Source organism: Vicugna pacos, unplaced genomic scaffold, assembly GCF_048564905.1.
Source record: "Vicugna pacos unplaced genomic scaffold, VicPac4 SAC-SAT, whole genome shotgun sequence".
Lineage (NCBI taxonomy): Eukaryota > Metazoa > Chordata > Mammalia > Artiodactyla > Camelidae > Vicugna > Vicugna pacos.
In genome coordinates this window covers 41,848,023-41,858,369 of record NW_027328721.1, presented here as the reverse complement: position 1 = coordinate 41,858,369, position 10,347 = coordinate 41,848,023, and the positions used below count along the sequence as shown (strand labels likewise).

General features: G+C 54.1%; 1 non-coding gene across 1 annotated transcript; it reads right to left on the bottom strand.

The window, feature by feature from the left end:
* Positions 1 to 9,190: 9,190 nt before the first annotated feature.
* LOC140692273 (U6 spliceosomal RNA) lies at positions 9,191 to 9,297 on the bottom strand. Its single transcript, XR_012067843.1, has one exon. It is a non-coding gene; the product is annotated as a U6 spliceosomal RNA (small nuclear RNA).
* Between the last annotated feature and the right edge of the window lie 1,050 nt (positions 9,298 to 10,347).

Genomic DNA, 10,347 nt, shown 5'->3' with positions numbered 1-10,347 from the left:
GCTCTCTCTCTGTGTCTCTCTCTCTCATCGCGTCCCGAGTGGATCTCTGAGTGGATCCCCCCCACGAGGTCGACCAGCCGTCGCGGCTCTCTCTCTCTGTGTCTCTCTCTCTCTCTCATCGCGTCCCGAGGGGATCTCCGAGTGGATCCCCTCCCCCCACGAGGTCGACCAGCCGCCGCGGCCCTCTGTCTGTCTCGCCGCGGCCCGAGGGGATCTCCGAGTGGATCCCCTCCCCCCACGAGGTCGACCAGCCGTCGCGGCCCTCTCGCCCTCTCGCCCTCTCGCTCCCTGTGTCCTTACGGGATCCCCGAGTGGATCCCCCCCGCGAGGTCGACCAGCCGTCGCGGCTCTCTCTCTGTGTCTCTCTCTCTCTCTCATCGCGTCCCGAGTGGATCTCTGAGTGGATCCCCCCCCACGAGGTCGACCAGCCGTCGCGGCTCTCTCTCTCTGTGTCTCTCTCTCTCTCTCATCGCGTCCCGAGTGGATCTCTGAGTGGATCCCCCCCCACGTGGTCGACCAGCCGTCGCGGCCCTCTGTCTGTCTCGCCGCGGCCCGAGGGGATCTCCGAGTGGATCCCCTCCCCCCACGAGGTCGACCAGCCGCCGCGGCCCTCTGTCTGTCTCGCCGCGGCCCGAGGGGATCTCCGAGTGGATCCCCTCCCCCCACGAGGTCGACCAGCCGCCGCGGCCCTCTGTCTGTCTCGTCGCGGCCCGAGGGGATCTCCGAGTGGATCCCCTCCCCCCACGAGGTCGACCAGCCGTCGCGGCCCTCTCAGCTGCCCGTGGCCCGAGGGATTGTACTCCGTGTGCCTATGCGGCTTACCTGGCCTCCTGTGGCCCCAAGGATCTCTAGTTGACCGGGCGTCCTTGGTTATTGGATGATCTGGGTTGCTTCACGTCATGTAGGGATTTTTAGTTTGCATGCTTGGCTTAAGTATGTGTGTCTTTGTCTGTCTTTGTCTGTCTGTCTGTCTGTCTGTCTGTCTGTCTGTCTGTCTCTCTCTCTCTCTCTCTCTCTCTCTCTCTGTATGCGGTGTCTGTACGCATGCGCGTCCGTGTCTATGGACTTTTCTTTCTTCGGGCGGGTAGGCGTCATTTGGCTTATTTGATTTTTTTTTTAAACTTTTCTTCCCCGTGTTCCACGGTACCATCGTGTTTATCTATTCTACATGTGGAGATCCCAGTCCCGTCCCACCGCCCTTACCCCTGACAACCTCAAGTTTGTAATCTGTCGGTCTGTTTCTGTTTTGTTAGTTAGTTCGTTCGTTCGTTCGTTCGTTCGTTCGTTCGTTTTTCTTTTGGAAATCTGTTCACCTAGGACTATAACTGTTTGTACGAAACAGATAGTAATAGAATCTCAAGCCCATCCTACCGAGAACAAAACGTTTCAAAGAGAAAGAAAGGAAGGAGAAGGGGGAAAAATAAAAGTCTCTATATTTTCTTGCTTCCCTCTGTCACTCCTGATGGTTTAGATGTCTTCTTTTACAATTTTGTGTTTATTCTGTTTGGAATGAACGGGAGTGATCACCTTTCCGGGGATGAGTGTCTCATGTTTGTACCGTCCTGCTTCTTCTCTATTTAGAGTAGACCTGTGGATGTTTCTTTTCACATGGGTTGAGTGTTGCAAAACTCTTTTAGTTTTTGCTTGTCTGTGAAGTTCTTTACCTCTCCTTCTATTCTAAAGGATAGCTTTGCTGGATAGAGTATCCTAGGCTGCATTGTTTTGTTTTGTTTTGTTTTGTTTTGTGTTTCATTCAGGAATTTCAATAGATCTTGCCACTCCCTTCTGGCCTGACGTGTTTGTGGAGAGAAATCCGCTGAGAGCCTTATGGGGGTTCCCTTGGAACTCACTCTTTGTTTTTCTCTTGCCTAAAGGCATTTAGGATCATTGCTTTCTCCTTGACTCTGACCATCTGGATTAGGATAGGTCTCGGTGTGGGTCTGTTTGAGTTCTCCCTGTTTGGCACCCTCTGAGCCTCCTGGACTTGGATATCGGATTCCTTCTTTAGAGCTGGGAAATTTTCAGTCATGCTTTCTTCAAATACCTTTTCGACCCCCTTGCTTCTTCCTTCCCCTTCTGGAACCCCTATTGTGCGTAGATGGGCACGCTTTCGATGGTCCCGTAGGTCCCTGAGATTGTTTTCGTTGTTCTTTATTTGTTTTTCTCTCAGCTGTTCTGATTGGGTTCTTTCTGTTGTCCTGTCTTCTGGGCCACTTATTCGCTCCTCGGTGTGATCTAGCCTCCTTTGGACAGCCTTTAGACCACTTCTCATGTCAGCCAGTGAGCTGACCAGTTCTCCTTGACTCTTCTTTAGAGCTTCGATTTCGTTTTTGACGTACAGTATACATCTAAACACTATCACTTGGAGTTCCTTCGGTACTTGGATCTCTCCTTTTTTGAAATCTTGATCTAGCAGGCCATCCGTGTCTATTTTGTGGATCGTGCTTTCAGGGAATTTCTCTGGCTCTTTTCATTGGGAGTGGTTCCTCTGCTTCCTCATGCTGCTCCTATCTCTCTGGCACTGTGGCTTAAGGAGTATCAGTTATCTATTGTGGTCCTTAAGGAGTTTAGGTATTTATCTAAAGCCTATACAGGAATAAAACTTTAAAAGGGGGGGAGAGGGAGAGGGAGAGGGAGAGGGGGAGAGAGAGAGAGAGAGAGAGAGAGAGAGAGAGAGAGAGAGAGAGGGAGGGAGAGGGAGAGGGAGAGGGAGATAGAGGGAGACGGAGAGGGGGATAGGGGGAGAGAGAGAGACAGAGACAGAGACGGTGGGAGGGGGAGGGGGGTGGGGGAGCCGGATTTTAAAAGAATGGAGGAAAAAAAGGTTTGAAAAGAGTGTACAAGCAATAATAGAAGAGCAAGTGGAAGCAGAAGAGCGATCGAGGTGAGACGTCTTCTAAAAGCCTTTAAAAAATAGAAAAGATCAGAAAATAAAACACAATTGTTTCAAAAGTAAATTTTTAAAAGGTAATCGGAAATAGAACAGACTTTAACAAGAGATAAAACACAGGATTTGAAAAGGAGGGAGAAAGAAAAGGTTTGAAGACACTGTGTAATCAATAATAGAAGAGTAAGTGGAAGCAGAAGAGCGATCGAGTTGAGACGTCTTTTAATAACCTTAATAAAAAGGAGAAAAAAGATCGAGAAACGATATCTGAAACCTGTAAATAATCAATAACAGGAGATCTAAACCAAGAGAAGAGAAAAAGGAAAGGGGGTGGATGTTTAAAAATAATAATAAGAAGAAGATTTTCAAGGAAACATTTAAAAGGGATTAAAACCGTCAACGTAGACGACTGTTCAAAAGTCAAGGTTAAAAAGGTAACAGAAGGTAAAACCGATAGAAGAGAGATTAAAAAAGAGAAAGGAAAAGGAAAAAAAAAAGGGGGGGGGGGGACGTGTTCCCGGCACCGCGGTCGGATGCTGCGTTCCTCCCGGGAAGGAGGGTGGCTGGCTGGCCGCCCGCCCTCTCCCGGCCCCGGTCGTTCCGCTGCTCCGTGCGGCTGTGTGCTCCGACTCGGGTCGGCGGCGCTCCTCTCCGTAGGTGGGCTCGGGGAAGACCGTGGAACCGCCCCGCCCCTAGCTGCGTCCCAAAACTCGGCTCCTTCTTAGTCATGGTGGCGCGAGTTCTCTGAGGTACCGGGGCAGAAATATCCTATCTGCCTCGGGCTGTAAACGAATCTCAGTCCTGCCTAGAAGGCTGCGGAGCCCCCGGGTGCGGATTCGAGTCTCGGCCCCGCCCCCGCCCGCATGCTGCACGCCAGAGGCTATGGCGGCTGTGGCTGCGTCCCGCCTCTCTTCTCGCGAGAAGCGCCGGTGATGGCGCCGCGGATCTGAGGAGACGGAGGCTACGGCGCCCCTCCCCCCAGGGCACACCGGCCGTGTTGCTTTGCCTTTCTTTTCCCGTCATGTATGGGGGGGGGGCGGGTTGTTCTGCTCTGTATCCCCTCCCGGCCGCCGCCCCGGTCCTCCGCCCGGCTCGTGCGGCCTGTCCCGGCCCCTGGCTGCCGGCCTGCGACTCGGGCTGGGTGTCGCGGGGACCCTCTGTGCCCCTTTCACTTGGATCGGTCGGTCAAGGGGTGCTCTGGGTAGATCTGAGGCTCGGGGGCGCCCCCTCCGTCCCGTCGGCCTCTCCGTTGGAGAGGGGCAGTTTTGGCGAACGAGCCCTATTCCTCCTCTGCCGCTCCCTCCCCGCGGGACCGGTCCCTCCCGCACTGTTTTGCTTTTTACTCTTTCTTTTCTCCTTTTCTCCTACCAGATTTTGGGCGTCTTTGTCTTTCGAAGAGGGCGGTGTTCTGTCGGAGTTCCGCAGGTGCTCTGATTGGCCGAGTGGGTCCGTCGATGTGAGTTTTGGTGTATTTGTGGGAGAGGGTGAGCTACGAGTGTCCTTCTACTCCGCCGTCTTGCTTCTCCGCGGGTTATTTTTGAAGAGTAGGTGCTGGGGATTGAACCCTGGGCCTTTATTTTTTGCATGCTAAGCACGGGCTGTACTGCTGGATCTCTAGGCCCTCCCCACCGCAACACCCCCCCCCCCTTTCCCACCGCCTCCATAGTACTCGATGAATCTCCTGACTAGATATCTATGCTTCCTTGGAATGGGGCCGTCCGTTTCTTCATCGGATGGATGGACGTCTGTGGATTCGTCTCGTTTCTCTCCACTGCGGTGGGTGGCATCGGGGCGTGGGGTGGGGTTGAGTGGCGTGGGCTGGGAACTGTTCTTCACGTGTAGAGGTGGAGCGGAGCGATGAGGATGGTGACTTTTTCCCCCGAGTGCTCACGCCGGGTGATGGAGGCCTGTGGTCTCACTTGGAAGAGGACTCGGGTGACTGGAACAGAGCCCGTGTGGGGTCGTTGTGGAGGGAGGAACTCCACCCCCCCAGCCCCAGCCCCAGCCCCAGCCCCGGCACTTGTACCTCATCGAGGGACGGTCGGCCGAAAACAAATGAAAGCTGTCAGAGGTGGAGGTGGGGGTGGGGGTGGGGGTGAAGGGGTGGGTGGGGGTGTGTGTGTGTGTGTGTGTGTGTGTGTGTGTGTGTGTGTGTGTGTGTGTCCGTCCCCGTTCCCCGTACCACAGTCCCTGGTCGAGGCCCCCCGAGCGGAGAAACGCACGCCAGGCCGTCCGTGCTCCTGGTTGTCCGGCCGCGTGTCCCCGCCGCCCAGAGATCCCGAACCGTCCCGCTCGCTCCCCTGCCGGGTGCCGTGTGCCACCTGCCTGTCGGCCGGGCGCTATTTTAGACACTGCGAAGAAGTCGGCCGGACGGCCGGGCCGGGCCGGGCCGGGCCGGGCCGAGCCGAGCCGAGCCGAGCCGAGCACGTCCAGGCCGAGGTGGGTGGTGCTGGGTTCGGAGGAGTGGGGTACAAGCGGGAGGCGGGCGTCGATGGAGGGGAGGGGGAGGAGGAGGGGGAGCAGGGATGACGATGGGCTGGGGGGCTTGGCGTGTGGGGTGGGGGTGGGAGGGATGGTAGCCATCCTATGACTTTCTCTCCCCACCCCGCCTTTGGCAAGTCTGTTAGAGTGACGAGGTTGTGCTGGTTTCTGGCTGGTGCACACCATAGTGATTGTGTTCTTCTTTTTCCTGGTCTTTTTCAGGAACCCTCGTCCCGAGGGACTGAATCTAGTGCCCTGTGCTGCGCGGTACGACCTAGGGGTCGAATCTGCCAGGAGAGGTCTTACAAGGATCTGGAGGATCCTGGAAAACTGCTACCATCCGGAATCCTACATGGATATTCAAGATCTTGCGGATGGATGGACGGACGGAAGACGGATCGAATGGAGGCCCCGCCCCATCCCCTGGACCCCTTGGCCCAGGAGGATCGTGATGGGTCTGGAAAGGACTCTTCCGACGAGGGTCTCGGGATGGACTTTCTCGGTCCGCGGAAGGTGTTTCTGCACAAAGAGGAAGAGAGGGGCGTTCTCGGCAGGAGAGCCCGAACCGCCTCCTTTCAGGGATCCGCTCCAGTCTGGGTCGGGGTCGGGGTCAGAACGCGACCACCGACGGCTCCCCTCCCTCGTCTTGGCTCTCCAACTTGGGAAACCCTCCTCCCTGCCCCCTCACCCATCTTCTCGTCAGCCTGCCTCCAGCTTCCCCGTGCCAACTACCTCTCTCATGCTGCCGGACTTTCCTCCCCCTTGGGCCGCCAGGAAGCTCTCCCACTCCTCCACGTGCTTTGGCTTGGAATCCCTGACAAACACAAGCGGTGCTGGAGGGCGGGGCCGGGGGCGGTGGCAGAAGGACTCCCTTCATCTTATGGGAGCGACTTTTATCTCCATAGGTGGCGATTGAGAAAACACATAAAATCACTCAGAAGAATACCCATGTGTAGTCTCCCGGACCTAGATCCGTGTCTGTCTGTCTGTCTGTCTCTCTCTGTCTCTCTCTCCATTTCGCTATTCTGTGTGTGTGTGTGTGTGTGTGTGTGTGTGTGTGTGTGTGTGTGTGTGTGTGCCTTTCTGTCTGTCTCCCTTGTCTCTCTTTCCTCTCCTCTCCCCTCCTCTCCTCTTCCCTGTTCTCCCCTCCCTTCCCCCCTCACCCCTCCGCTCCTCTCTTCTCCCCTCTCCTCCACTCCTCTCCTCTCCCCTCGCCTCCTCTCGCTTCCCCTTCCCTCCCCTCTTTTCCCTCCTCTCCTTTCCTGTCCTCTCCCCTTTTATCCCTCCTCTCCTCTGCTCTCTCTCTCTCTCTCTCTCTCTCCCCCCCTTCCCTTCCCTCCCTCCTCCCTACCCCCCCAACCCCTACCTTCACAGGGCCTCATAGATTGCAATCGGTTTCCATGAAATGTGATGAAGAGGGAATGAAGTTTAGAATGATATCCCCATGCCATCGAAACCTTCTTCCCCAGGGATAGCGAGTTATTTGTGGTTGTGTTTGTTTTTGTTTTTCTTGTTGTTGTTTTGGGGTGCAACGAGGGCACAGGAGGCGTTGGGAGTGAGGGTGATGTTTCTCTTTCTGTCTGTCTCCTCCTTAGGAAGGATTTTAAGAGGAGGGAGGACTCACAGAAATCTACCATCTCGTCTCGTACTGCAGCTGTGTTTGAGCTTCCTATACGATCTGGGCGGAACACTCCCCACCCTCACCTCAAGCCGCCATCGCCGCCCCCTCAGCCCCCAGCACCCCCGTCCAGTCCCGCGCTTGGGGCGGTGGTTGGGCATGGGGGGATGTTGGCGGGGTGGTCGTTGGTGGGGGTTGGGGTGGTGGAGGAAACCGGAAAACAGACCACTGTGGCACGTGGCTGACTGGGGCTTCAGGGTGAAGGAGGATGAATAAAATGGCCGGAATTAGGCTAACGGATTGCTTCGTTTTTGGGCGGGGGGGGGGAGGGGAGAGGAGGGGAGGATCATTAGGTCATTCATTCATTCATTCATTTGCTTGGGGGGGGTGTCATTCGGTTTCTTATGCTCGCCCTTAAAACGGTCGACTCTTCTGACTGACCGGTTGCTGCTCACGGTTCCAGGCCCGTTGTTGAAACTGGAAGCTATCGATCTTACTGTTTCTACTGTATTTCAGTCATTGCAAGTCATCATCGTGCTGGGTCTCTGAGTCCTTCTCCGAGGAGAAGGTCGGTCACGGGACTACTGACCTGACAAAATAGCCTGAGTGACCAAGAAGGCCACACCTTGAGTGCTTATGAGATAATGAGATCTAACTGCCAGCCTCTATAGAATGGGTCACCTGGGAGGCATCGTGACACCATGCTGAGTCTTCTGATGAGAAAACGATTCTGTGGATGGTGATCGATGCTTGATTGTTTGAGCTATGGCTCTAGAACCACCCCACCCACTCCATCCCCAAGGTGGGTACACAGTTTTGAAGACGCTAGCCTGCTGTGAATCCCCTTTGCCCGGCAGAGCGATAAAATGACCTCTTTTCTTCTAAGCTCCAAGACCTTGTCTCTGGATTCTTGGGCTCATCGGGGACGGGGGCCGATCTTTCGGCAACAAGCGTGCTTCAGAAACAACGGATGCCCGAGAAGGACACTCTGCCTCTCCCTCTTCTTCCGGGCCTGAAATGGGGAGGAAAAAATATCGCTTCCCCTGGAAGCCGGAGTCCAGAGCCCGCCATCCGGAGGGACTTCTGGCTTGGCCTTCTCCTGGGGTGGGGGGAGGGCACGCCACCGCACGTGTTCTTTGTCAACTCCCCGTTTCTCTCTTCTCGAGTTATCTCTTTGGGAAGGCTCCCACACTGGATGAAAACAGACAGACAGACAGGCTGGTATCTCTCCCTACCCCACCCTTCGCCCCCCAAATGACTGATCTTCTGTCCCATCAAAATCACCACTTGTTTTCCAACGTGGCTTTCTTGGATCCTGGAGGACTGACATCAACTTAGAGCCAAGATGGGCACAGAACTGAAGGACCTTCTCGGCTGGCCTAAGAAGTCTGTCATCGTGATGTGGGAGGTATTCTTCGAGGGACCTATCTGACTAAGTGCTTGACGGCCTTTTGGACTTTGAACCAACTTGGAGATAGGAACTAGGATGAGAGGGCCCCCGAAATAGCTCAGCAAACTCTTCTCCACCCTTAGAAGAGAGACAGACAGATAGACAGACAGACAGAGAAAGAGAGAGAGAGAGAGAGAGAGACAGACAGACAGACAGGCAGACAGACAGACAGTGTGTGTGTGTGTGTGTGTGTGTGTGTGTGTGTGTGTGTGTCTGTCTGTCTGCCTGCCTGTCTGTCTGTCTGACGGTCTGTCGGTCTGTCTGCCTGCTTATTGTAGGAACTCTCTGTCAATGGAAGTATAGTTGACTTACAATGTTGTGTTCATTTATGACGTACGGCATAGTGATTCACTTATTCACACACACACACACACACACACACACACACACACACACACGTATACTTTTTCAGGATAGGTTATTACAAGCTATTGAACATAGTTCCCTGTGCTAGACAGTAGGACCTACTTGTGTACCAGGTTTGTATAGGGTGGTTTATATCTGCTAATCCCAAACTCCTGATTTATCCCTCCGCCTTACCCCGTTCCTCCACCCTACCCTGTCCCCTGTGTTAACCATCGGTTTCTTTTCCATGTCTGCGAGTCCAGTCTGTTTCTGTTTTGTAAATAGGTTCCTTGGAGTCTTTTTAAAATGGAGTTATTTATGTATGGATGGGTGTCTTGACTTACTTTCAGATCCCACCTAGAAGTGATGGCATAGGATATCTGTCTTTCCCTGGGTGACTGACTTCACTAAAACTATGGAACGCTTCACGCATGGGCGTGTGTCGTCCACGTTCAGGGGCCGTGCTGATCTTCTCTGGATGGTTCCCATGTTAGTCTATGTCCTGTGGCAGCAAGCGCTTTCCTTAGGGTTTTTGTCTCAACCTGAAAGCCAGCCCGGAGACTGAAGGTCTTCTAGTTGCGTCCACTATCTGCCTAGGACCCTCTCCACGAATGTTTCCCATTTTCTCTCACCCTTTTGCCTTGGCATCATTGAGTACGAAAACGCTCCGTCTCCTGAAGCCTTGCAGACTGAAGCTGGACAACGGGAGGTAAACGTCAGAGAAATGGCCACAACAGCTCCTGTGCAAACCATCCTCGGGCCTGTTTTCGGGGGAGCCGCTCAGAGAGTTGAGCCGAACACCCCAGGACATCATCAGAGGCATTTCAAACTGCTCGAGCCGTTTCGATGACCCCGATGTGTGGAAATCTCCTACCAGACTGACCCCCTACTCCCGGCCCTGAATCTGGTTTCTCATCTGCTCCGACGATTCACCTTTGTGCTGTACTTTGGTTGTCCACACAAGTGCCTCTTAGGCGATACCTGACTGCTTGCTCCCTAGGCCTAGCTTCAGAAGCCCATCGACACCACCGCCTCCTGAGACGAGATACTACAACGGCAACAGTTTCCTTGAACAGACCTGTTCTCAGAACTAAGAAACTGGGTCCATGAAACGCAGGCCCCCTAGGAAACCATTCCCTCCCTCCTGCCCCCAGACCGCACGCATGCACGGACGCACACGCACACGCACACGCACAGTCAACAGCCCAGCTTTTAATGTGTAAAACTTCCAGGGAAGTTACAGAATAGGGAAATGTTGGGGTCCAGAGTAGGCTGCCCCAAAATGTGCCCGATGGATTATGCTGAATGAAAGGGACTTCACAAGTGGCCAAGGGGGAGGGTATAGGTCAGTGGTAGAGTGTGTGCTTAGCAAGCAAGCACAAGGTCTTGGGTTAAATCCCCAGTACCTCCGGTCAAAAATAAATGCATAAAATCGAATTCCTCTCCCCGCCCGCCCCCCAAAGTATACACTGCTGTATGTCAACTCTGTCTCAATAAAACTGGAAGGAAAAAAAGGAAGGAAAAAAAAAAAAAGCATGATTTAACAAAAGAAAGAAACAAACAAAG